This window comes from Vicugna pacos, chromosome 6, assembly GCF_048564905.1.
Source record: "Vicugna pacos chromosome 6, VicPac4, whole genome shotgun sequence".
Taxonomy (NCBI): Eukaryota; Metazoa; Chordata; class Mammalia; order Artiodactyla; family Camelidae; genus Vicugna; species Vicugna pacos.
The window spans coordinates 7,687,811-7,715,005 of NC_132992.1; the positions used below are offsets into that span (position 1 = coordinate 7,687,811).

The window sequence follows — 27,195 nt, forward strand, 5'->3', positions numbered from 1 at the left end:
CTTGTGTCAATATCTCATTTCACGGTGTCTGTTATTCAGAGAGAAGTTTTCCTTATATCAAGATTGAGTTTCAACTAGACAGTGACAACTTTGGATTTAATATTTTTACACAATTGTTTCTCTTGCCTTTTCTTTTTCATTGTCTGAATATTGTCAGGAGGCTACTAATTTGTAAATGAGTTCAGTTCAGAAACTAACTATTGGACAGTTACTAAAGCAAACTGTGTTGGTTTTGAAGTGTTTGGATGATATTTTAAACAACCTGTCATATTATTTTATTAAAATGAAACACATGTGTGTATGTGTGTGTATCCATGTATACATGGATTAAATTTTGATGCTTTGTGAGTTTTAAACTACATTTTTCTAATATCTTTCACAATGGTTTGCATTTTTCTCAGAATTGAGGAAAAGACAACCTATAGTTTATCTATTATTGGAAATAAATGTATTTACTAAGTTGCATATACATATCACTTAAAGAATCAATTTAGAATGCTCTATTTTTAAAGTCCCTGAATGTGGTTCAAAGGCACAGCATTGTTTTGTCCATAATCAGCATTTTGATATGAGCCCCAAACCTGCCTGGCAGTCTTATTCTATATCTCTGATCAACCCATTCTCCTGCAGAGCAGGACAGTGATCAAGCCCTTTTCTCAAACTTCCTTCTCAGGATCCCAGCACCATTGATTCTTGCTTCCCTTCTGTAGTCTGCTCTCCCTCTCAAATGCGTCATGCACTCTGGCTTACAAAACATTAGCTAGACTGGTGTTAGGAACTGTATATTCCACTGAATCATTTGAGAATAAGTTGTAAACTTCTCGCCGGATCACCCTGGAATATTTTAGTATATTATCCACGTATACAAGGGAACTCTTCTGCATATCCATGATATTAACCATCAAAACCAGGAAATTAGCACTGATATATTGCAATCTTCACATCCACTGACCCTGTTCAAGTTTCACCAGTTGTCCCAATCTGATAGAGAGAGAGAAAGATAGGGAGGGAGGGAGGGAAAGAGAGAGAGAGAGAGAGAATATATTGTCTCTTTATAGCAAAAGCTTCCACTTCAGAATCATATATTACATTTAGTTGTTACATGTCTTTGGTTTCCTTTTGTATGAAACAGTTTCTCAACCTTTCTTGACTTTCACGACCTTGACATAGTTGAAGATGATAAGCCAGTTATTTCATAGAGTGACCCTCACTTTGGGTTTGTCTTACAATTAGATTCCAGTTATGCAGTGTCAGGCTATTAAGTATTGGAATTCCTCAGAGCTCCGTTTCAGGCCCTCTTGTCTTCTCACTGAGCCGAGTTCGTGCACACCTATCACCACACTTAACTTTCTTGTAGGTCACTCACAAATTCACGTCTTAAGCTCGGGCCTCTCCAGGGAGCTGTGGAACCTTAGAACCAACCGTCTCCCTAGTTTCTCCTCTTAAATAGTAAATGCCAGTCTACCACCTTGTCCTGCTGATTGACCATCTTAAACATCTTTCTCATGTGGTTCGCCTCCTTCAGTGCCACCTCCACCCTTGCCTTGGATTCTAACAGCTTCTTAACTGGTTTGTGTATGTGCTATTTGGTCCCCTCCAGTCTTTGTCCTTACTTCAGCCATAATGACCTTTTCAAAAATGTGCATTTGATTGTTTCATGCCCCCTTGCCTGCTTCAAACCCTCCAGTGATATCCCAGTGTGCCCAGGACAGACAGATGTTAACATGGCTGATGGGACCTGCATGGATGGGGCCTGCGTGGACTGGACTGCCTCCCTCCCCAGCCTGATCTCATGCCTGATGCTCCCTGCTCCGGCCACACTGGCCTTCCTCTGTCTTTCAGATATGCGCACCGTGCTTCCACCAACCACAGGCTCTTTGCACCTCAGCTCATCACCTTTCCAGCCTTCCAGTATTTTTAAATAGCTTTACTGAGATATAATTCACATACCATACAATGCCCCCACTTAAAGTATACAATTCTGGGGTTTTTAGTCTGTTCACAGAGTTCTGCAACCATCACTGCTATCTAATTTCAGAATCTCTTCATCACCCCCCAAAACTGTTAGCAGCTTCTCCTCATTCATACCCACTAGCCGTTCCTCTTCACCCCGCCCACCTGCACCGTCCTAGGCAACCACTCATCTACTTTTTGTCTCTTGAGATTATCTGTTCTGGACGTTTGAAGTAAATGGAGTCATGTACAATATGTGATGTTTTATAACCAGCTTCTTTCAATTAGCATGATGTTTTCAGAGTAATTCCACATTGTAGCCTGAAGCAGTTCTTCATTCCTTCATGTCACCGAATAATATTCCACTCTGGATGGATCGGATTTTATTCACCCCCTCACCAGTTTACAGACATGGGGTCAGCCTTCAAATCTTGCATCAAGCATCCCTTTTGCAGAGAACTTCCCTGACCTGCCTGGTTAGGCCAAATCATGCCAGATGGGGTTTCACTGCACTGTCTCTCCTTAGTAGCATTTCTCAGCTCTAATTTTACGTTTCTTTGCACGATTTTACGCTTAATATTATGCTGGTCTTTGCCACCACACTGTAAACAAGAGGTGGCAAGGACCCTATCTGTTCTGACTCACCGTGGTACCCTAACACCTAACACAGGGCCGTGCACACAGTAGGAGCTCATTACATATTTGTTCCATGGAGAAATCCTAAGTCTGTTCACGAAAACAAGATCGTTTCTGGCAGTGTAGATATTTGAACCATTTGTATGAATTTCCTTGGCATGGCCTCCGTCGCGCCTTAGATTAGAAGGGCCCTCCATAAACCATTCAGCTCTTGTCCTTGCCTCCAGCAGGCCTTTACTCAATTGTATTTCTTAATAGAATTCAGCATTTATTGTATATATTTATTTGAATTAAGTGGCAAAAATATAGAAGTGCCCGTGACAGGCAGAAACAGAGAAGTGTGCTGAAGTTCACGCCCTGCAAGGCGCTTTGCAAAGCTGGAACAGATGGGAAGAGAAATGGGATTCCTGGGGCAGGCTTCTGGAAGTATCTGCAGAAAAATTTTTTTCTTTTCTTTTTTTTCAGTGAGTTTCCTTTTGTCACTAAAGTGTGGGAAATAGTTGATGGTAAACATTTTTGCTTGAACAAGTGGGTTAGTGGGGAATGACAGGAGCTACCCTTCCTGAATTCCTGGCTCAGGTGCTGTGCTGGGCGCTTGAGGTGTGAACGTGCATTTCACTGTCCCAGTCCCCCTGTAAGACAGGTGTCCCTGTTACCATTGTATGGAGGGGTAAACTGAGGCTTGGAGAGAGAAAGTCCCTTGGCCTTTATGCCATTGTTTTTCTAATTCCAAGTCTCACGTTAACTATCGCACTTGTAGATGAGACCTGTCTGTTTTGGCAGATTTGGGGTCTCCTTTTAACTAGAAGTTTTAAAGTGGAGGATTAAAGTAGAATATTAAAAGTTATTCATAATGATGTCTGAATTTTTAAAAAAATCTTCGTAGTAACAGAGCAGAGGAAATAGATCATGCTCTGGGTCTGCCCGGACCTGGACTGAACTTTCACTTCTGCTTTTTATTCGTTGAGCCTCACAATTTCCTTGATTCCTTAAGTTTTAAAGTGAGGATAATTATATCAGTCACAGTAAGTACTGTTAGGGATTAAATGAAACAAACAAATCTTCTTGCCAGTGCCTGGCACATAAAGCAGGTGCTTAAAAAGAAAAATGAGAAACCTCCTCTTTTATTTCTTCTGCCGCTTCTATATTCACGTGCAAATGAATGGCTTCAGCATAAAGTTTTGTCTAGCCCACCCAGTTAATGTTGTTTTAGGCCAAGACTAGAAAGAAGTTAGCCGCTAAACAGAATCAAAATGTTGATTAGAAATAGACATTTGCAGTCTCACCTTAAATATTCTTCTCTTTCCTTTCAGTGAATATCAGTTCAGCTAACACTATTCCAGCTCAGAGATGAGTATGATCGTCACGGTCCTTTGCCCACAATGGGCTCATATTCCAGTAGAGAACACACAACTGCAAAACTTTCATAATTTGACCAAATACAGCTCGCTTACTGTGACAAATGCCGTTGAAGCTGTGTGGGGAAATTTGGCAACAGTTTTTGCAGGCTAAAACTTTTTTTTTTTTTAACCGCAGAACCTCATGGGCGCTGTAAGAATGCACTCTGCCACTGAGCTCTACCCTCCCCTACCGAAGTCTTTCGAAGCTTACTTCTTAAGCAGTTAAAACTCAAAGGCCTCTGGGAGCCAGTGAAAATCCTGATCTCTTACTTAGATGTAATTTTAAGGGAGAGGAAGGAAATTCAGTGTATTTTGTGAGGTCAGGTCTCTATTAGGTGCTGAAGGATGGCTTTGCTCAGATGTCCCACTAGCCATTCCTACAGGGACATAAGGTCATTGGCCATATGTAATTCCTGTGTCTGGTTGTCAAGAGTTTAAACCAGAAATAGACTAAGGACGAATTTGGAGGCCAACTGGAAAAATTTTAATTCTATTGATAAACATTTCTCATTACTTAGTCGTGAAATAGAATTTGTGCAGCCAGCAAGTGGCTTATTTCACTATTTACGAGGCAAGCGTATTAAATATGACATTGACCAACTGGAGTCGCGGATGGTATTTCGTGGAACAGTGTCAAATACTGGGGGGGAGGGAAACAGGAAGATGAAGTATATTTCATTTCCTTGGGAGTCACTTTGGTCTTAAATATCCCAGTACCGAAACTTTAAACACATTTTCATGATTCCTTTGTATAAAGAGCGAACAGAATGGCTACCATTGTAATTGTGCTGCTTCCAGCAATTTGCCAGCAGAACACATCCCAAAATAGCAGATATACAGTGCAGCATATGCTTTGGTGAATCTAATAATCTCGTAAACTCCTTCGCTGCTGGGCTAGGAACTGACATAGCTTTAACGGTAAACTTTATAAAATTCGGAGCCTCATGAATCAGAAGGGGAAAAACAAAAGTGGACACTTGTAACCATGATGGATGAGTTGCCAGAGAGTAAAATTAAATGGCTGATAATAATTGTGGTAGCTCACAAGGACTGATGTTATTTACAAAAGCTCCATTTTGCATGTAATCAGATGTCTATTCCCATGAGCTGGGTCATAATTCATATTCCACTTTAATGTTCGTGGAAAATGTGCTTCTCTCTGTGTGTGTATTATTTTTAGGATGTTATGTTTCCTTGGTGCATACACAATGAGCCTGAAATCCTTTAGGAATGTGTTTAATTTGAAAGTTTTATCCTCTGGGTCTGGTTAATTCAAATACACGGCGAGGAACATTACTGTGGGGCCTGAAGGAATGTGGCCGTGGCAAATTCCGTGCACAAAGCCAATCCCATCCAGCGTAGCTGACGCTCATTTGGTAAAAGGCAACCTCTTCCAGGGTTGCCGACACTCATTTGGTGAATGGCAGCAGGCAGAGTTTTTTCCCCACCCTTTTTTCTTCATCCATTTGTTTAATTTTTCTGCACTAATCCTTTACCTTGATGAGCTTAATTTGCACTGGACCCGATTTCTCTGCTTGTAAACTGTCTCTGGTGGCCCTTTTGAATTTAGATGTTCAGCCCAGGGACTTTTTATAAGCTTGTGTCTTCCCGTCCTATAGTCTCCATTATCTGTCCCATCCTTTGGATACAAGGATCCCATCTTGTCACAAAGATGGTCTGAGCCGAATTTTTGTCTCTAGAAGTTGGGAAGTTCTAAGAGTATGACTCAGGGACCCTAGCTTTCCGAAATGAACAGGGCTTGCCTCGCTGCGTCGGAGGAGATGTTCCTCAATCGTGTTATTACAGATCGGCTGGGGCCTGGGAATTCAGCCCAGCTGCCCTTCCAGGGGATGAGTGGCTCTCTGGGAGCTGGAAGGTCTCGCAGGAGTCACATTTCCACAGGGTTCAGTGATAGACAGTCTGACATATGGAGGTGCCTTATAATTTGAGAAATCTGAGAAGAAAATCAGTTCTCATGCTGGTGTGCGGTGCTGTGCTGAGGAAGCGATTAGAATGTTCTGTAGTGTCTGCAGCATGATGTAGGCTCGTCATTCTATACGTGATGAGGCTCTGGCGTCACGGAGACTCGAGCCTGAGTCCTGGCTGCTGGAATCATGAGCTTGTGTGACCTGGGCCTGGACCAAAACTTTGGAGATCTTAAACACCAAGAAGGTGCTAAGGTCAAGGCTTATAATGCAAAAAATAATGATAATAATAAATAAAAGAAAGCAAAAAGTTAAACCAGAAATATCAGGAGATTGCGCACATGTCTGCTTTTTCCCAAGATGAATGCTGCTTGAATGATTTTTTTTTTTCAGAATATAAAGTTTTTTCCCCTCAAATTTGCTGGTGCCCCTGCTGTGGTGGTGTTGTCACATGTACCCCAACTCGTGGGATTGTTACCTCCCTCTCCAGAAGCTGTGCGTATTGAACAACCGGAAGTACATTAGGAGCCTTGTACTGTGCCAGGTGTACACACAATCAGTTTTCTTTCTCATTCCTCATCTTTTTTTTTTTTCTTCCTCCATAGACTCTTACAGAGTCCAGTTTAATGGGCCCCCAGTGCAGTGTGACTGGGCCTCGAACCAAGCTTGAGAAAAGTTGCTAGCAGGGCGCCATGGTTGTGTACATCGGTGTATCCACCTTGGCTACTTTGGTTTTTCCCTCAAGCCTCTGGGAGCTGCCTCCTGAGGAAGATGAAGGGTGTGATTAGATTTCCCATCCCGTGTGAAATCCTAAATGGGAAGGAGTCAGGTTTGTCATGATGATAGATAAAACTGCATCTTTTGTAGATTGCTTGTTTTAACGTTTAGCTCACTCCAAGGGTATCCAGAGCTCTTAACTGGAAGAACCCCGGGCCATCCACAGCAGGTTTGCCATCTTAAAGGTTCATTGCTGATCCTGAGGTCGCCCCGTTTCTTCATGGCTCTGTGGAAGCTGAGCGCCTCGTTCTGTCATTTCTGAAACGCTGGTCACCACCAGGAATACTCCTGCCTCCCTGCATCTCTTCCCAGAGGACCAAAGACAGACTGCAAACTTTGGCTTAGTTTCAACCAACCATTTTCTCCTACCCTGTCTAGACAGCCAAACCACATATATGGCTTAGAAAGGAATGGACCGGTTAATCCTCAGTTAACCGTTTCGCTTCAGTCTGATTGGTCTTTGCTATGATGTGTCTTAAGGGTTGTAGCTGTTACCCAGGTGTTTTACTCATCAAGGCAGGGCTCTGAATTAGACCCCACGTACCAATTCTTAGTGCTGGACCCACCCATTTTATTGTGGCTTTTGTTCGGTTCACTTTTAAGGCCTTGTGACATGGAGTGCCTGACATGCGTTGTATGTGTGTCTTGCTGTCTGTAGGAGACGTCACGTCAACGTGATGTGTCTGTGCGGGCACCACTGGCGGTACTGGCACCAAACCAGAGATGGCGCTCTGACATTGGAGCATTTTTCCTAAAAGCGCTGGGAAAAGTCATACTGCCCTTCACGTCAAGCCTAGTGGCCACGTATCTGATCCAAACGTATATCCTCCTGTGACATCTTAGCATGTGACACAGTTCCCACTCACATGTCTACTGCAATGCATTTGTTTGCACAAATCAATGTGTGTGCGTTAATTAATGGCTACCAACATGTTTTAGCGTTTTTGTGTCAGGCCCTTTATATGCATTAGCTCACGCTGCCGTGGTTCCACCTACCCTACAGGGTAAGTGCCTTTGTCATAGTGACTTTATAGATACAGAAACGGAGGCACTGCACTGGTGACGTAATTTACCCCACGTCATACATCACACGAGCTGTTGACCTGGTACTTGAATACAGGCGATCTGACTATAGAGCTGGTCCCTCACCCACCGCACAGCTGCCACCCCATGGCCCTTTGCTGAAGCAAATCCTAACCACCTTCTGCGGTTCCATCAAGTCAGCGCTTGGTTAATTGGCTGAGGGCACTTTCTCTGAGCAGAGCATCACATGAAACATACCAGGGGGGTGTACACACCATTCACATCTAGTCCGTGCCCGCACAACCCCATTTCTCAAGTAAAATGTGACAGGCCCTCTGCTGGAGGTTGAAACCCCAGGGAGGCTGTTCGCACATCCTGGTTTGCCCAGAACAGTGTGACTTGCTGGTGTAACTGTTAATCGTGCTTCCTTTGACTCTCAGACGTGCCCTACCTTGGGCGATGTCATTGCCCCAGCCATAGGAGAGGTACATTCCAGGGTTTAAGGAAGGAAAGGGTGCATCTGGTCAGCGGGATTGCCTGCAAGATACTTTTGCTGGAGAAGGTTGTGCTTAAGCTGTTCCTTGCAAGGCAGTTAGGGTCTGGAGTCAGCCTGCCTGTTTTAAATGCCTCTCTGCCTCAGTATCCTCGCTGGTGAGATGAGTGTGTTAATAACCTTAGGTTATTGTGACAATTCAGAGCTATACCCTTAAAGGCTTTGAAGCACTGCCTGGCCCGAAGCAGGTGCCTACTAATCATTAGCTATAACTACTGTAATAGATGAATTCGGGAAGGAAGGGTTTATAAGTTGAGGCAGTGACATCTAGAGTGCATTTAGGGAACTCTAACGGTGGGCTGTTCAAAGCCATTCTCAAAGCTCTTTCTCCCTTGCCAGCCCCCCCAACCCCCGCAACTGTAGAGACTAAACAATAGAAATCACTTTCCCAGCCTCCTTTGCAGCCTCGGGACTCACTCACGCCCAATGAAGCCAGAGAGGGGACCTTGAGGAGTCGGCCTGCGCGGGCCTGTCCTGCTCCGTGCCCTGGACCGTCGGTGTGGACTTGATGCAGCTTGGAGCTGCTGCTGTCATCTCTTCCCCTCGAGGGGAAGACCGCGGGGAATTACCAGCTCCGGCCCGGAGCTTTGACCTCGCGCAGCCTCTGACAGAAGGCACAAAGCCTTCTGCCTCTAGACTTTGTCCTATAGAGAAAAGTAAATGCTTATTTGTTGAGGCCACTGTCGTTTGGGTTTCTGATGCTTATAACTAAGCTCATCATAATTGACAAGGCACAAGAAATAACTTAATTTGGCACAAAGATTACCATTTGAGGAGGTGGAGAAGGTGCAGGGGGCAGGGCGGGGGGATGTCCTCAGAAAGTTACCGAGAGCCCTCGAAGGTTTCTTAGCTTGAGAGTAATAGGACTTGCGTTACACTTTAGGAAGGTGATTCTGGCTCCACGGGCTATGATGGGTTGGAACAGAGTCCAAAATTTAATTGTGCACCAAGATGCCCGAGGAGCTTTTCAGAATGCAGATTTGAGGGGACTTCTGTTGACATTCTGCGTCAGAATCTCGTAAGGGTGAAGGTTTTGGAAACACTGGGTTTGAAGGAAGGAGACCTTTGCGGTGGTCACAGCAGCCAGACCTCGTTATTTACAGTAAGCCGTTAAGAAAGGAGCTGAAAATTCAGATTTTAAAGGTGGGAAAATTGAGCCTGGAAGGAAGTGAATCGATGTCTGAAGCTCCTTTGTGAAGAGGCAGCCACTGGGAACTGGGATTCCGGCTCGTCTTTGTCCGCGGTGTGTGTGCCCCACTGGCGCGATGCTCACGCCTGAGACAGAGGGCTCCTCCGTCCTGGGCTGCAGGTGGGAAGATGTGAACGTGAGTCTGGGAGAGGCCTGAATGTAAGTGACATGTGAGAGGAGCTCTGTGGAGGTGATGCCTGCCGGCTGACCTATTGTGGGAGCTGCAAGAAGGGAGGACCCAGAGGACCTGATGTGGCATTTCCCACTCGCAGTCTTCGGCGAGTGGCAGCCCTGAAGGGGTTTGGAGGGAACAGGCAGCTTTCAGGGCTGGTTTCACTGCTACTTCACAGGGGGACATTCTGTGGTCACATCCAGCAGGCCCTTGGAAATGTGAATCTGGAGCTCCTGAGGGAAGTTGGCCATTTCTGTGATGGTTAATGCCATACGAGGGGGTGGTGATGGACATAAGGGAAAGTGAGGCGGCCAGAGGTCAGTAGGCTGGACATGGGGGCGTGGGACCTGCGCCTGTGGAGGTGTAAGGAGAGGCTGAAGGCGCGGAGTGATGGACAGGCTATTGGAGAAGGCGGTGAGGACGCCACTGGGATCATCAGGAGGGCAGACCATCTTCCGTGGGGTGGAGAAGCAGTGAAGCAAGATGCACAAGGTTAAGGAGGGGATGGTGAGGGACTGAAGTAGCAGGATGGTTTGGTTCTTTTGAGACTAGCTCTGGAAAAGATGGGTGTGGGGCAGGACGCCACGATTGCTCTGTTGCCAGCTATTCCGCACCCCTCCTGCCCAGAACAACGCCTTTGTCTTCTGAGCATCTGTAACGGTTAACGCTTGAAGCATACTGTTCAGCACTAAGACTGAATCTTCATTGGCCTCTTACCGTTTGGAGTGTAAGTCTTGTCTCGTAAAATCCCACAGATTGTTAATAGATGGTGGCGCTGACTATATATACTTGATAACTGACTGACAAACAGCCACCAGGAATTACTGCTCAAAATGGAGGAGAAACCCGGGGGAAAATGTTTTTCCTTTTTTCATGAAAGGGCACGATGAAGGACGGACATGGGGAAAAATCTGTCACTTTACAATGTGGGAAGCACCGCCTGAGAACAAATGGGGTTATCATGACAATGTTAGAGATTTGGGGCGAGTGACGCCGGCAATATCAATTTCAGAAGAGCTGTGCTGGAGCCGTGTGTAATGTATTCCGCTGGGCATGTTCTGTGGAGCCGCGAAGCCAGTGCAATTCTCGTGCCTCACAGCGACTGGGTCCTTTTGTATTAGAGAGCTTTGGAGATGTTAAGAGCATTTGGGGATCTTAGCAGCACTAAAAAAGATCTTTCCTTTCAGAAGGTGTATTAGATGAGATGGAAGAGAACTCAGAGGGGAATAGAGCTGGGTAAGCTCTGCTTGCTTTAAGCCCTTCAGCCTGGACACAGAGGTCTGGATTTAGTCCGGGGCCATTTCGGGTACCGTCTGTTGGGAAGGGCACAGATTAATCGGCTCAGATACATGCACGTGTGATGTGTGCACTGGCACGTATAGGCATATATATGCACTCGTGAGCACACTTGTATGTAAAGTGTACATCATCGTATACACATGCTCATGTTTATTATAAATGTATCTTTGCTTTGAGGTTGGCGCATTCGTATGTGCATCTGCACTTACCCGTGGGTGGCTCTGTGCATACACGTGTATGGCATGAGCTCAGTGTACATATGCGTGAAGATGAGCAAATAGTCGTAAATGCAGATACATACATGTGTATACAAGTGACACATGGAAGCTGCTTTCTTCACTAGACACACACACACCCCCTCACAATTTGGAGCTGTGACATCTTACATGTATGAAGTACTTTGGGTCCTTTTTCCAACTGTTTTGGCATCCCTTTCCCCGTCTTTTGATTCCTAAAGCAGCCCTGGGATGGGAGGAGGAGAGCCTCTTAAAATGTAAGACAAAATAAGCCCACTGCTGCTCGTGGCCTCTGAGGCATCCAAGTCCGTCGGGCACGTTACGGTCAAAACGAAACAGTATTTAAATCGATATAATTAGTTTTAATAGACGATGATGTAACTGTGGTGTTGATTGAAAAAAAAAATTCAAAACACAGTGGCCCCACGCACCCATGACGTTAAGCCCACTATACTCAGCTGAGGAATCGGAAGGCAGGGCCCCTCAGATGTAGTGACCAGCCTCTATTATAGACAATTATAAAGACATTCAGTTTTATCACTTTTCTGCTATGTACAGTGAACCGTAATGGGTTAACAAAGTATAGGAGAGTGGGTTTTTTTTGCGGGGGTCTATTGTAATAAATAGAAAGGGAAGTTGAACAGTTTTACCTATTGTCCATGTACACAGTGTCTCTGAAGGCTCGGGGAGGGCTTGTTGCATTATGTCAGTTGAGTGTGCGAGCTTCAGTATTTGTCAGGATGTTTATCTGCTTTGTCAGCCCTCTCACCCCTTAGGTGAACTTCTGCCCCACTCCTGTTGGCATGATCAACACGGAGAATCAGTGGAACTGGAATTTATAAGGTTTTACCATAGCAGCAATTAGGGAGGAATGCACATGTGTTTGTGTCTGGGAAGGTTAGAAATGGAAATAAATGCAAAAATATACTTTTCTGGCAAGTCATCATTTTTAATACGAACACGGAAAGCACAAGACAGCTTTGTTTTGCCTTTGGCGGCGGCGGGGGGGTGCAGTTGCTTTTCTTTTTTTGCTTCCTGGTTTTTGCTAGAAAGAAACTTGTTCATTTCCCACCCACTCCACACCCCCTCTCCCAAGCGGAAATATCTGTCCAAGATCATCCTTTTAAGTGCTCCGTCTTAGAGAAGGGAGAAGAAAAAGAACTGTGGTTTAAAATATATATGTACATCTTTTTTTTAAGCTTGCAAACTGGGATTTCTACACTCAATTTGTGTTCTTGAGACACTGGAGTCAAGTTTATGTATAGTTTTTGATGTAGGACCTAATTAGGCTCTCAGCATATCTTAATACTTTCTGCTACATCTGCATTAAAGATAACATTGCATACATTTGCATTTCATTTACATAAAAAAGTTAGCCATGCTGTATGTAACAATCACTATAAGCAAGTAACGTTGACAGCAAATATTTTGAATAAGCATGTGAAAATCCATGTCTACACAAAGCCTGTCCTGGATTCTGTCTCATCTCTGTCATTTGCGACTTGTTTGTGTGACACATTCCAACGGAGCCATTGAGGTTCAGCCAACAAATAAGGACATAGGAATCAGAAGTCTGATGTCTGCAATCTACTCAACTAGGGAGAGAAGGGCTCGATCAAAATTGTTTTCGTAACTGTTTATAATTTTATCAGTGGTGATAATCATTGGTGATAATAATGGTGTAATTTTTATGTTTTAGAAGAGAGGAGCGAGAGCACCTTGAAATGAAAGTGTTCATTCATTGCTTTATTCATTCATATGTATTTAGATGAGTCTATATGGGGCAATCTTATTTTCAGGTCTCATTTAATGAATGTCAGGTTTATCTGGGCCATTTGACTCTAAAAAAGAGCTTTCACCAGGGGACTGTTCCGCCAGTTTCCTCAGGAGGAGCTGCTTCTTGACTTAGGTCTGTGCCACCAGGCACATCCCCGCTCAATGGCGCGCCTCCCAGATTTGTCACACCAGGCTTTTCTTTCCCTCGTATGGGCCGCAGAACCTCCGGGCAGACTCTCTGGAGTGCGGCTTGTCAGTATCGGGATGGTGGGCACAGTCTGTGACGCAGGCTCTTCTGTGGCCATGGGACCCAAACCTTGTCCTGCAGAACACTCTTTTTCCCGAGAATGTGCTTTGAAAATGGCTCTAACCAAACATATCTGCAAATCATTACAGACTTCTCCCTCTTTTTAGAGAGCCACAATGCCTAGAGTAGAAATCTTGCTTAATATTCTTTAAGCTGGCATTTCCCACACCTTCGGGACCATGGAAGCCTTTGTTGGCGTGACACTGCTCACCCTGGGAGCCCAGTTTTCTGCAGTGATTTTGATGTTTACTTATTTATATTACTCATATTATCTCATCTGATTCTCTCAAGAATCCTGTGAGTTAAAGTACCATATTAGTGCCACCTGAGAGATGCGAAGACTGAGCGCTGAGAAGGCTCGCGGAGTCTGGTCCTCTTCTGCCTCCGGGCTACCCCAGCTAGTTCCTGCAGTCATTTCTCAGGTGTCATGACTCGAGTCTCCTCACCGTCTCATCTACTCTCCCCCTGGTTTATCCGTATCCCATGTAACTGTGTTTGCTATACTGAACACAGACTCCCCCCACCCCAGCCCCGCCCCCAATGGATGCTGAGGTCTGAGTCAGGCAAAGCATCACCTCTCTTGTCCTGGACCCTTTCATTCAAATAATGCAGCCTGAGCCTGCAATGGCTCTGTTACAGGTGTATAATTACTCTGTATCATTCAGAGCACGTTCTCAGAATTGTTCAGTCTTTTCCCATGTATGTGGCTGATTTTAAAAAGCTAAACATTGTGATCAATAGCAAGTTTGTCAACCTCTTTAAGCCTCACTTCTGATGAGTAAAATGGGAATAGTGACAGCACGCACCTCCTGGAGTTGTGGGGGCAACAGATGAGCATATGAAGTTCCCACTGTAGTATCTTGTCCATAATAACTATTCAATAAGTATTAGTTAGTACAACCATTATTGTTGTTATTAGAGAAATTAGGACTGGCAGTTGAGCAAAAAGCCTTTCTTCCAAACATTTTCCTGTGCATTTCAATGTTACTCATTTTTCTTTACTTAAAAGATTGTGAATTCATATCAATTTAACCGAGTGGCTTTGTCAATACATTTTAAAAGATTCCCACAATGCTGATTTAGGCATTTTACATTTTCATATGCGTTTTCAGCTGGTTTTCAAAGTCTCAAGACTCCAAGGGGGAAAAAAATAAAAAACTAAGCTAATCCTTAGTTGGCAGGCAAGTCCCCTCCCCAAATCCTCGGATTAAAATGGAATCTGCCTCCAGGGCTCTCCTTGTCTTCTGTGATTGAGATCTGTCTCAGGCAGGAAGGCATCCAATACCTGTGCGTGGCAAATGCATTCTTGAGAGGGAGAATTTGCAACTTTAATATTTATCGATAGGCACGCTAATTCTCTTGATGATGGTAATTAATGAGGTGCTTATATCCTATTTTGCGGTAGTTTAACAAGCTCCCGGCTAGTGGGGAGATCTGGTGCTGGCTGTAAATGCTGAGAATCAAAGACGCTGGAGGAGAAGGCAGAAAATGGAGCAGAAAAATTAAGGTCTTAGTAGATAAAATGCCTCAGATTAAAACAATCGCAAAACAAACCTTGGAAAGGCCATAGCATTTAAAGACAGGTGAGAGCTTTCTGGGGAGAAAAGTCGCATGTTTCCCATTCTTTCTTCCCCAGTCACACTGTTAATTCTGACCACCCGTTTGTCTTTCTGCCCGTTTGGTCTGGCCTGTGTTAGCCCTGTGAAGTGAAAAATTGAAAGGAAAACGTATTTCTCTTCTTAAAGCTTAGATAGTTACGGCCAAAATATGTTTCTGTGTTGGGTTTTGAATAATTGGACCCAAACCTACACTTAATTTTGCCTTAGCTGTCCTCATAACCCTAGTTAACCTGTGTTCTTGCTTATTCTTTGATCCTTTGGAAATAAGACCCACAGAATACAAATTCAGAAAGGCAGAAATTCTCACTCTTCGGAAGAAAGCAAGAGAAGGTAAAGTGACCTCAATAAATCAAACGCAAGTTGAAGTTCAGTAGGGACAAATGTAAGGTAGGATACTCAGATCCAGTAAATGGACTCACAGATGTAACATCGTGCGAGCCCTGTTGTGGAAGAGAAGTCAGCCATGTGAGGAAGGCATCCATAGCTTTGTCCTAGAACCTACCATGTGTGGGGCGTTCTGCGGGAGTCAACTTATTCACAGACTCTTGTCATCTCTACCATGACTCTCTAGGCTCCATATAATTTCCTCCCTCATTTTCTCAGTGTGGAAGCCGAGGCTGAGAGAGCTTAACTCATTGGCTCAAGCGTGCACAGTTGTGGATGACTTGGTGGGTTTGGAACCGTGCTCTTTCTAACTTGACCAGGAAGCACCTCCTTACAGAGCTGTTATTTAAAAAGCCAGCCCAGTTCTTGGCTGTATTAACTTGGATTTCACTTGAGAACCAGATAATAACCTTGCCAGTATGCTATACGTTAATTACAATTTAAAAGAAAAATGAACAGGAAAAACTGGAGCAAGTCCAAAAATAACCCTACCCAGCCACCAAGGCAGTGGAGGAAACCGAAGCCTGACCTGATGGGAAAAGACGCAAGGTGGCTGGGATGGCTTAGCTGGGAAGACTGCAGCCACGGGCTGAGTGGCACAGTAATTGCCTATAAACACTGAACAGGCAGTAATAAAGATTTACATTTTGCATAAATATTGCCGTTTAAAAAGCACTTCCAGATCTGCGTTTTACCGGTTTCTCACAGCAGTCTTCCAGAGCAGGATTCGGCAGACTTTTTCTGTAAAGGGTCAGATGGTTAAATATGTTTGGCTTTGCAGACCGTATGGTCTCTGTCACAACTAGTCGACTCTGCTGTTAGCAGCACAGGCAAGCAGCCCTCGGCAGTTCCTAAACAAATGGGCACGACTGTGAGCCAATAAAACTTTATTTATAAAAAGAGGTGGCAGGCTGGATTTGACTTACGCTGCAGTGCTGAGTACGTATTATTGTTCCCATGATACAGGTGGGGAAATAGAGGCTCACAGAAGTCACGTGACTTGCCCAACACAACTCAGTGAATAAACAATGGTCTTGAAAAGAGAATTCAGTTTCCTTAATTCATCGTTTGGTGCTCAAAGCTCTAAATCGAAGACGTGTCCCGAGAACGACCTCAGAGAAGTTTGTTATCCCAAGTACTCTTTGCCTGTGATGGTGATTAAAATTTGGAGCAGACTGATCAGGATGTTAGATGACTACCTGGCGTAGTGCAATAGTTTTTACCAGGCACTTGAGAAGCAGGATCTGGTCAAAAACCATTTTCTGGCTTACCTGAAATTTCCATTATTAAAGCAATTACTTGAGGATCTTCCTGGGACATGTGAATTTCCTTTGAATCACAGCATTCCTGTACTCGGGAGAGGAAATACATTAGGTGGCTTATAAATTCCTTTGTCTGGTGATCATGTTGGCACTGAATCTTAGCTAGCGAAGGGCAGGACTGAGGGAATAAGGCAGCAGGACACGTTAATCTTTATGGGATTCGGGCTGGGGAGGAAGGTTGTCAGTGGAGGTTATTGTACCACCGTGAGTGTCCTGTATGACTAGATGGGGAAAGCATTAGTATTACCTGCTGAACTCGTGGGGCACTTAATACCATCTTCTAGCACATGTTCTAAGTGCTGTGCTGGAGTGAATTCATTTAATCCTCCAAACAGTCCTGTGAGGTAGGTACTGTTATTGTGTCCATTTTGGAGGTAGGGAAACTAAGGCCCAGAGGCTCACAATGAGTCTGGTGGGGGCGGCACTCAGAACCAGCTTTCTGTAATCCTGCACTGGGGACTGGAAGCTCTACACCCCTGAGAACCTTGGACTGCCTACCGAAGTTCTCCACGCAGTTGGCTGGACCAGGTGATCTTCCCACTTTTTCTGTTGCTTTGATAGAGATGTAAATTGAGGCGAGCTGTGGAGAAAACAGAGGGCGCATTCTCTGGAAGTTAATGCATCATGCCTGGCAAGGCTTATAAACCCTAGCTGAAGAATGTTTCCTCTTGTTTGCTGAAAGAATCCTTAAGTGGGCACTTAGAGCAAGCTTGGTTAAACTACCTTGCTTGGGGTTAAACCCTCATAAGTCAGAACAGCTCAAGTGACCCTAGAAATGCCACATACCCAGCAATGGCTGGGGTAATTCAATCTACTTTATAAGTGTCTAGGAGCTGATACTTTTTTCTAACTTTTTTCTTTTTCTTTTCTCTTTTTTTTTTTTTTGGCATGTATGGGAATGTTTTTGCAGATACACTTTCAATAAGAGTATTTTCCCAATATCTCCTTTGAGAAAATAGAAAGGAATGCCACTTCTGTTTTTTCTTTTGATTGCAGTTTTTGTTTTAAACCACTATTCGAACATACTTAAAGTAGGAAAGGTTTATCCATTTAAAAATAAGCAACCAATGCAAAACATTTTATTATTAGTCTTAACATCATTGATTTTAGGACATCATCATAATTATCATTATTAGAATTTCTTCTCAAATTGCCATTCTTCTCTTAGGATTCTGGAACTTTAATCCCTGTACAAAGGGAAAGAAACAGATTGAGTAATGCAATAATGGATGTTTGTAAAGGAAGCAATAAAGAGAATGTGAAAGATACAGGCAGTGGGAGGAGAAGGAAAGAAATAGAAAATGGAGAGAGGAAAGAAAGGGTAAGAGGTCAGATGCGTGGGCAGCCGAGGGAGAAACCAGGAAGGAATCCTGGGTTTGAGGACCTGCATTCACTTCCCAGCTCTGCCCCTTCCTTGCCTGCATGACCTTTGGCTTGTCAGTTGACCTTCATCAAATTGCTTTTAAATCATGTGGGAATCATTATACAAGCCTTAAAGAGTGTTGAAGTGGCATGATGGGGGTGAAGGTGCTTGGCTTAATCAAGAGAGATGAATGGAATCGAAGTCAGTGCCTTGGAATGATAGCAGAACGGAACTGAGGGATCAGGCTCGTGACGGAAGCAGGATGGGAAGGAAGCATCTTAAGGAGTCAGTTCATTGGGATGTTCCCACCCAACAGTCCTCAAGGTCGGAAAAGTCATGGACCATTTTACTGCGTTACCCAGCGTTACCCAGCACTCCCTTGCAACTCAGTGCTCATATTTTTGGGTCACTCATTTTCGCCAGAACCTTATAAGCTAGGACTATGGTCTAGGATGTGTGCCATCTTATAGATGGACACCTAAGGGGTAATTTCAGTACTTCAAGGATCTTTGCAATGGGGCTCATGATGACTCTACTTGAAACACAACCTCCCCCATGATAGTCTTTGATTCAGGTTCTAGTATGTTTTGCAAAATTCTCTACAGAAATTACCCCAAATTCCCTCAGGCTTAGGCTTTTCCTATCCCCAAGCAGAGGGATTTTCATAAGCTAGATTTAAATTGAATTCTTCTCTCCCAGTGTCTTTTCCTTTTAACTCACCATCTGACAGGGAACCGTTAGTATATAACCCAAAGCATATGTGGTAAGCTTGTTCCCCTCTCCGTAAATACGACTTTAATAAAAAATAGCAGTTAAACATATGTTAAAGATACAGCAGTGCAGTTGGGGGCAAAGACTAAGAGGCGACACAACTGTTTATTGCTTATGTTTTTCATTTTCATGTTCAGAGAATTTTAAAACCTGATTTTTTTTTCCCAGGCTGCAGCCAGATTTGCCCAGTTACGTGCTCTATTTTGGTCTTTATTTCTAACCGATAAACACTAGACTGTCTGTTGAAGTCCACGTCCAAAGTAATGAACGTCAATTACCAAATTAATGAATTAGGATGCTTTTATGTGTCAATTGTCCAGGTTAATAATGTCAGGGCTTCAAATGTTTCCCCTCAAGAGAGAGCCTTGGCATTATGTATAGAAATCAATTAAAGGAAGTGGTGAGTGATCTTGGCTCCTGGATTGCAGCTGAAGATTTGTGAGATTGAAACATAGTCAGGACAAATCAGATGTTTCTGTTTCTCATTGTTGTTAACAGCTTTGTTAAGACAATCCATCTGACTTGAAATCGGTGATTAGTCTTGACCTTAAAAGTGAATGTTCATTGGCCAGTGTTTCTTCTCTGTGTCATAAGGGTGAATCAAGGTAGAAACATCTTTCAGCTTGGTGTATCCATCTGCACCAAACCATAGATGTTTAAGAAGAGGGCTGTTCCCAGAGTCGTGGCTGTTTCTTTCACTGTAGTGAAATCAGGACTTTAAGTCTTGACTTGCCCTTGCAGTGTGAATTTTTCCTGTATGTTTATGACATCAGTGGCAATTCTCTGTATGCAACCCTTCATCCAGATAGACTGCTTTATAGGGACAGAGGTGACAAGAGGACAGAGAATGGAATGAAGAACACTGGCTTAAGGTTCTTCCATAAGTGTTGGCGTAGAAAAGCTTTTAAGACTCTTAAGTGATGAGTCAGTCATGGTGTAGAATAGTCTTTTGGATTCATGCTCAGATTTGCTGCTCAGAGCAGTGACGCCAAGTAGTGGGTAAGGTGTCTGTTTGAACTCCATTTTCCACTTTAAAGATAGGAAAACCAAGGCTCTGGGAGGCTAAGGGTTTGTGTGAGATGGTAAGTGATGGGACCTGGTTTTCTGCACCCTTGTCTCTCTAATTGAGTTGAGTGGTGGACTTCTTGTTCCTGAAGTTGCCCCTGGTCAGAGATGGCAGAGAGGAGGAAAGGCAGTATGTGCACCCCTGTAATTCTTCTACGTCATTTATTTCCACATCTTTTTGGTTGTTGGAGTGTAGGTGAATGCACGCAGCTTTCTAAAGAACACAGTGTACTTAGCTGTGGAATTTTTGCCTAACGAAGTCAAGGACAAAGCATTAAAAGGTGGTGAATAGTCAAGATATGGACAAGAGGGAATTCCATCTGCATGCTAATTTTTTCCATAGGATTTCTTCCATTCCCACAAATAATAAATATAAGTTACTTGACTATAGCTTTAAGTCACGGGTGGGAAACTTAGTTTTTCTTTCCTTCTTTGAATCAGATATAGTTCACTGTCAGGGAGCTACCCCGTGTCCGACGTCACCCTTGTCCTCGGAGCTGCCGCATGCTCGTTGCTGTGTGTGCTCTGAGCACCTGCTTCACGGGACAGATTGTCAGCACCTGGCCTGGGGCTGCAGGTGGAGTGAGGCCAGGTCTCTTGAGAGACCTAAATCAACTATTTTCTTTAGCCCCCTCAAACCCAGTAAAATAAACGTTCATTCTCTTGGGTCTCACAGAGGAAAAAGGATAGCCATGAAATGTAGTAGACAGTGAATTTCAATTGTTTTACAGGCATTTCCCCCCCTAAAAAAGAATTTTGAAATTTTTACATGCTTGTCTAAAATTTGACATTCAACTTTTCATCATAAGTTTAAACAGTTGCAAAGAATATAGTTCCTGGCAAATTTTAATTATTGGCATTTCAAAATTAAACTGATCGCCTTTCAAAATGCATTCAGTGAACTCTACTATTTTGAGTGAATATTCACCATCATTCTTTTTTTTTTTTATATGAACAAACTATTCTTTAACTGTCAAAACTTTTACATCTTTTCTTTGGACTTGTGTTTCTCTTCTATTTCCCCTGTGAAATTTTATTCTAATGCTACATGTTTTTATTCTTAGAAATCTTTTATTGATGCTGCTATTAGAATCCTTTGCAATAAAAATGTGTAAAAATAAATTAAGGAGTTCTGTTATCAAAAAGCTCTAAGTAATAAAAAGTCTTCTAAATTGATTATTACAACGATTTTTAGTACAAAGTTGATCAAAACAACATAAGTGTCCTAAGCATTTTGATAATTGTTAAACACAAAGAGTAAGAATTTATGGGAAATGCATTTCTTCATGAGATAGGTGAGATTTTACTTCAAATTCGTTCGACCAGGGATGAATATTATTTATTGCTGAGGGTTCAACATCAGGTACGTTCCTAGTTTTAGTTTTTATGATGTAACTGGTGAGAAATGTTGTCTACGTGTTACGTGATGGGTCGGATGGAGTTCTGATAGAGCCACATTGTTTCTCTCCTTGAACTTCTGAAGTGTAAGCCCAAAGCAAACCTGTACTAGCAGCGATACTTAGTCATTTCCAAGCTGGTTAGATCTTCCTTTGATTTTGTGAAAAGCAAAGAATTAGTGGGCACCTGACTTCCAAAAGCATTTGTTAACCATTCAGCTCAATATGTACCAAAAAGTATATCAGAAAGGCTTAACCAAGACATTAAATGGCTAAATTGTATTCTTTATACAATTACTCTTTCAGTAGTGACATGCTGCCTGACTTGATTTACTTGGAAAGTATTGGTAATTGAGAAATGTTGCTGATTTCAATAAACCTTGGCTTGCCAAACAATATTTTTATATAATTATGGTAAAAATGCTTTTCTATCACATTCTATAAATACATATTCCTCAAACCTTGGATCTACAGATTTGGTTCATTCAATGCATAGATAATATACCCTAATTATCTGTCCTCATTATTTAATCAAACAGCCGAGTCAGATTTATTTTGTGTCAGAAAAAGTCTGACTTCAGTTTTCAATGAACATGTTTTTCAATATGTTAATATGCGTGCCAGTGACAAACCGTATCACTTCTGAATTTAAATTGTAACATAGAATTTGACCAAAATGTAGCTCTCTGAGGACAGGATTTTTTGGATAAATTTTATTTGAGGGAGCAGTTGTTCAATAAATATCTCTCAGAAAAAGGAAGAGAGAGAGATCTGAGAGATTGAAATTGAGAAATGCAGCGATGGCATCCTGAGCTTGTGGCCCGGCTCTGAGAAGGGTTTACACGCCCATCGGTAGTCTGAACTGACTCTTGGCCTGAATGGACTGTCTCTTTGCAAAAGACCCAAAGCCCTCCCCACCCTGGATTTATTACCCACCTTGATTACAGAAGGCTTGCTTTTAACCCACATACCAAGTTGGTCCTTTTGGGGGCTGGCCCTCCAGTGTTATTCACGGCTCTGGGCAGAAAGCGATGTTTTTCTGCCACCAAGTAGGAGACGGCTGATGGTAGGAGGGCAGGTGAGTATGCTGGAAAGAACCCTTGAACACAGGTTCATTCTTAGACAAACTTAGGAAAGAATCTTAGGGACATGGAGATTCTGGAAGTTAATTCCCTGAAAACTATGTGTGTCCGTGTACTTCTTGGAAGGATTTTTGTGACACTTCAGTTGTATGCATTTCCTAGTTTGAAGACCACTGTAATACAGAGAGAAATAACCTTAAAAAGACCGTGGAATGTAATTCAAAGAAGGCTAGAGTTTGGGAAGGGTGGGAGAGGCCTGTTGAATCTAACAAGCATTGATAATCAGGCAGAACGTATTTCCATTTGATTTTAAGTTAATGGTCTTCCTTAAGGGAACTGAACTATGTAGTAGCTGTAGCTTGGAGGGTGCCACTTCTGGAGTTAGTGCGTTCCAGAAGAATGGCTAGAGAAAGGAGAAACAGCATCCATTGAACAGGTACCATATGTGGGATGCTGTGGCACCTTTTCTCTCACTTTACAGTAGAGAGCTAAGTGACCTTTCCCAGGGCACATGGTCAGGGTGTGGCTACTTGGTTCCAGAGTGGGTCTGGGAAGACATCAGCTTCTTTCTGCCTCTTCTTGAATCCTCCTGAGTCCCAAGGAGAATGATGATCACAGTCAGAATATCATCTGAAAAGAACAGCTCATTTTCTTTTTCCTTAGTTGATAGAGAAATACATGCTCATTGTAGAAATCATGAAAAATCACAGAAAAGCACAAAGCAATAACCCCAAATCATCTGTAAGCCTACCCCTGAGAGAGGATTATGAACATTGTAGAGGGTATGTATTCCCGAGGAAGGACACATGTCCCCAGACTTACACACACTCGTTGTCAAGGCAGAGAGGAAGTTTGTGTGGTTGAGTCCAGCCCCCACCTGAGTTGAAATTTCCAGTCCCCATTTACCAGTTTCTTTACCTCTGGAAGGGCGACAATAGCACATCCTTCACGGGGTTGTTGTGTCACAGGGGATAATGCAAGGGTGCTTAGTTAAATGATTATTTAGCACACAATCAGCATGGTGGGTGGATGGACGGATGGATGGATGGACAGACAGACAGCTTTCAGGCATTTCCCCCCTCTTTGGTTAGCAATATTTCCTGAACATTTTCCCATTTCATTTGTTATTACTGTTCTAAGCATGATTCTTAATCACATCCGTTGTTTGAATGTAACACAACTGACCAAGCTGCTTGTCTCCCTGTTGGGCTCTCAGATTGCTTCCAACAATCTCCTGTTCTAAACAACGCTGGGATGAACATCCTACTGCATAGGACGGATACGATTAACTGCTAAAAGTGGGATTGCTGCTCTGGAATCTACACATTTCAGGCATTTCCAACATGTCACCTAATTTAACTTCAGAAAATGCTACTAATTTATATTCCAACTCTAAACAGACACGTGATTGTTTGCATAAACCCTCACCAACATTGGTCTTATCTTTCTTTTTCATCTTTGCTAATTGGATAAGTTTTAAAAAGTGTAACACGTTTCAGTTTGCATTTCTTTGATTATAAGTGAGGTTTGACATTCTTTTTTATTTCTTTGGACTTAAAAAAAATCTGACAATGAGAATGCAGGCAGGTGTTTATTCTTTTTATGACGCTTGTGTTATTTACTCCCAGCCTGTATCATCCCTCTTCTGTAGGAGGCATAAAATTAAAGTTCCGCTTTTCCTGGCGCTGGTTTGTATACCTAAGAGGTTTAATCAGTAACTGACAGAGGAAGTGGGGTTCAGAGCGCCCCTCCACCCCGATCTCTGTGGATTCGTTCTTTTGAATTTGGCTGCTGCTTCTCTGGCAGGTGTACTTCTTAGCTCCAGGGACTTGGACCAGACAGCCCTCCACGCTCGCTTTGCGCGATGCACCTTGGGACTCTGGACGTTACAGAAATACATATGGTCTGGAGAATGCAAAAGGTCATAGGCTTATTTTTAGATGGGAAAATAAGACTCCATTTTAAGCATAAAGAAGAATCCGTTAATGGGATGCGCCCTCTTGCTGTGTTGTTTAGATTCTGATATTAGCCTCTCTCTCTGTCTCTCTCCCCCCTCCCCATCCTGCCTGCTCACAAACATGCTCGCTCGCTCTCTCCCTTTCTCTCTGGCAAATTACAATTTTCAATGACAAGAAGTGCTGTCAATAAAGAAAGCAAAGGCACAACAAGGAATTTAAATAATAGAAGAAAATATCCTAAACCTGGAAGAAACTTCTTGTTTGCAAACTGACAGGGTGAGGAGGATTTTTCTCACTTTGCAGAGCTGAGACCTCCTCTTGTCCGAGTTCTCGTCACTCTGGGATCTGAGAGCTCTGACGGGACTCTCTGTTGCTTCAGATCCTCCATGTTGGGATTTTGGAGGTTTTTTTCCCTCAAAAATTTTTTTTAAAAATTTTGACCTCAAGAAAAATTTTCATCAAAAGAGAGAGATTGATAGTTTCTTCTGTACAGCACAGGAAAGTATATTCAATATCTTGGTGTAATCTATAATGACAAAGACTATGAAAAGGAATATATGTGTGTATACGTATGACTGAAACATTACGCTGTACACCAGAAATTGACACAACATTGTTAACTGGCTGTACTTCAATTAAAAAAAAACCTACATGATCTGCAGTAGCATGGATGGACCTGGAGATCATCATTCTAAATGAAGTAAGTCAGAAAGAGAAAGAAAAATACCATACGATATTGTTTATATGTGGAATCTAAAAAAAAAAAAAAAGACAAACTTATTTACAAAACAGAAACAAACTCACAAACATAGAAAACAAATTTATGGTTACCGGGGGGAAAGGGGGTGAGAAGGGATAAATTAGGAGTTTGAGACTTGCAGATACTGACTAGTATATATAAAATAGATAAACAACAAATTTATACTGCACAGCACAGGGAACGATATTCAGTACCTTGTAGTAACCTATAATGAAAAAGAATATGAAAAGGAATCTGTGTATGTCTATGGATGACTGAAACATGACGCTGTACACCAGAAATTGACGCAACATTGTAAACTGACTGTACTTCAATAAAAATATATTTAAAAAAGAAAAAAGAATGCTAAATAAAAAGTAAAAACTATTTTTAAAAAAAGAGAGAGAGAGATCGAAAGAGAGTCCATGTGAGAAAGCGTCAGAGACAGAGAGAGATGGGCAAACAGCAGCCTGGGCCCTTCCCTTCCCCCACCAGCTCCCCTATTTCGTTTCCAAAAAGTCTGGCCTTGTCAGCCACTGCTGGAGGGAACTGCAACTATTATCCATGCCCTTTCTCACTTTCAGCCATTTCTTTCTTATTCTAGAAGCTGTCTGGAGTGAGGATGATGTCTTCCTAAAAGCTGCCTCTGGTCTCCCCCACCTCCCATGCCTAGTATTGTTTTGCGTTTTGTAGTTGAAAGGATTGCGAAATAAACTTTAAAACTTGCCTGACTCGATCAGTATTCGTGGGCGGCACAGATACACACCAGCCCACGTGTTCAGGAGGACCACACTCAGCCTGCGAAGGCAACAAAGATAAGTCTAGTTTGTCTTTGAATTTCCAAAGTTTGCATCTCCCAGCTGGAATCCTCGAGTGGGCCTGCATTCATATATATTCAATACCAGTATCAACGGGACCCTAATTAATGAGTTTGTTCATTCTTTTGCCAGCTGGGCACAAAAACTATTGTCTGGTCCCTAGCCATTGTATGCGTGTGAATTTGGAAACTCCAGATTTCAAATCACTAGATCAGCAGATTATACAGTGTTTTCCATCCCTCGAGAATTTTTTTAAAGTGTAGACATTCTTTCCTACAATGGCAAATAATCAGAAACAACTTTTTTTTTTTTTAAGGCTGCGTACTATCTAACTTTCCATAATGGATACGCAGGGATAGATGTTAGCTAGCTGCGTCCTTGTATTTTCAAGTGACTTACAGAAAACCAGGTTTGTGACACCAGTAAGCACAAGGTATTTATATTCCCTGGCTGGGCGCATCCAATAACTCCTTTTCAAATTGGAACATCAACTCCGAGGATGAAAGGATCACTTCTCAGAGTTTAAACCCTAAAGCGGCATCATTTGTGGGAATGATTTGCTTGCAGAGATTAGCTCTCTGACTAGATGATGCTTTGGATAAAGTCGGAAGTGGACTGACTAGTTCCTGAATTACAGGTAGGCTGCGTTCAGAAACTCTAAGGTATTTTTTCAATTTGATACAAGCCCTTTAATCTCTCTGCATGGCATTGTTTTAGCACCGAGCAAGGCTCCTCAAAGCCCAAGATTAAATTAGGAGAAATCCCCCTGCTGCTTCTATTGAATTGAGTTAATATAATGAGTTTATTGTTACATTAAACAAAATGAAACTTGCCATGTGGAAGAAATACGGCTGAGATCACAGTGGGATGCTCTTTCTCCCCTCCTACCTTGCTTCTATGTTCTTTAGAGGTGGCTTGTGGGCTCAGATGCTACAGTTCCGACACGCTGACGCATCTTTCCCTGGGGGATAAAAGCTGAGACTTAAGGTTGGCACATGGAGCAGAAATCAACTTCATCCTTTTGGGGCGCCAAGATGTGGTACCCAACCTTCCTGAAGAACTCCTCCTTATGGAGAAGGTGCAGGTGCCAGTGTAACGTGAACATGGCTTCTGTGTCCCTCCCATTGCTTCAATTAAAAGGACAAGGATGAAACCAGCTGACCCACCTCAACAGCCCAGCAGAGAGAGGACCTTGTTTGTCGGCAGTCAGCTTCCCAGCTGCCCCTCCTGCCCATCAGCTGCCTCTTCCGGCTGGATTCTATTTGATATTTGCTCTCTCCATTATATAACCGGTGCCCTTTTCTCTTGTTCACTTGATCTGACTCTTGCCTGGATCCTTGCATGGCTGGGTCTTTTGTGTCATTCTGTTCTTGGTTAAATGTCACCTCTTTCAAGAGTTATTTTTCCCTTTGTCACATGGAAGGAGCCCCT

At 42.9% G+C, this 27,195-nt stretch overlaps 1 long non-coding RNA gene across 2 annotated transcripts; it reads right to left on the reverse strand.

Annotated features, from left to right (window-relative positions):
* Positions 1-14,552: 14,552 nt before the first annotated feature.
* LOC140697070 (uncharacterized) lies at positions 14,553-22,271 on the reverse strand. Of its 2 annotated transcripts, none has more exons than XR_012073886.1 (4): positions 22,104-22,271; positions 17,070-17,151; positions 16,521-16,596; positions 14,553-14,715 (listed from the first exon to the last, which is right to left on the reverse strand). It is a non-coding gene; the product is annotated as an uncharacterized lncRNA (long non-coding RNA). The 2 variants fall into 2 exon arrangements; XR_012073885.1 differs by lacking the exon at positions 14,553-14,715 and adding an exon at positions 16,120-16,395.
* Positions 22,272-27,195: the final 4,924 nt, after the last annotated feature.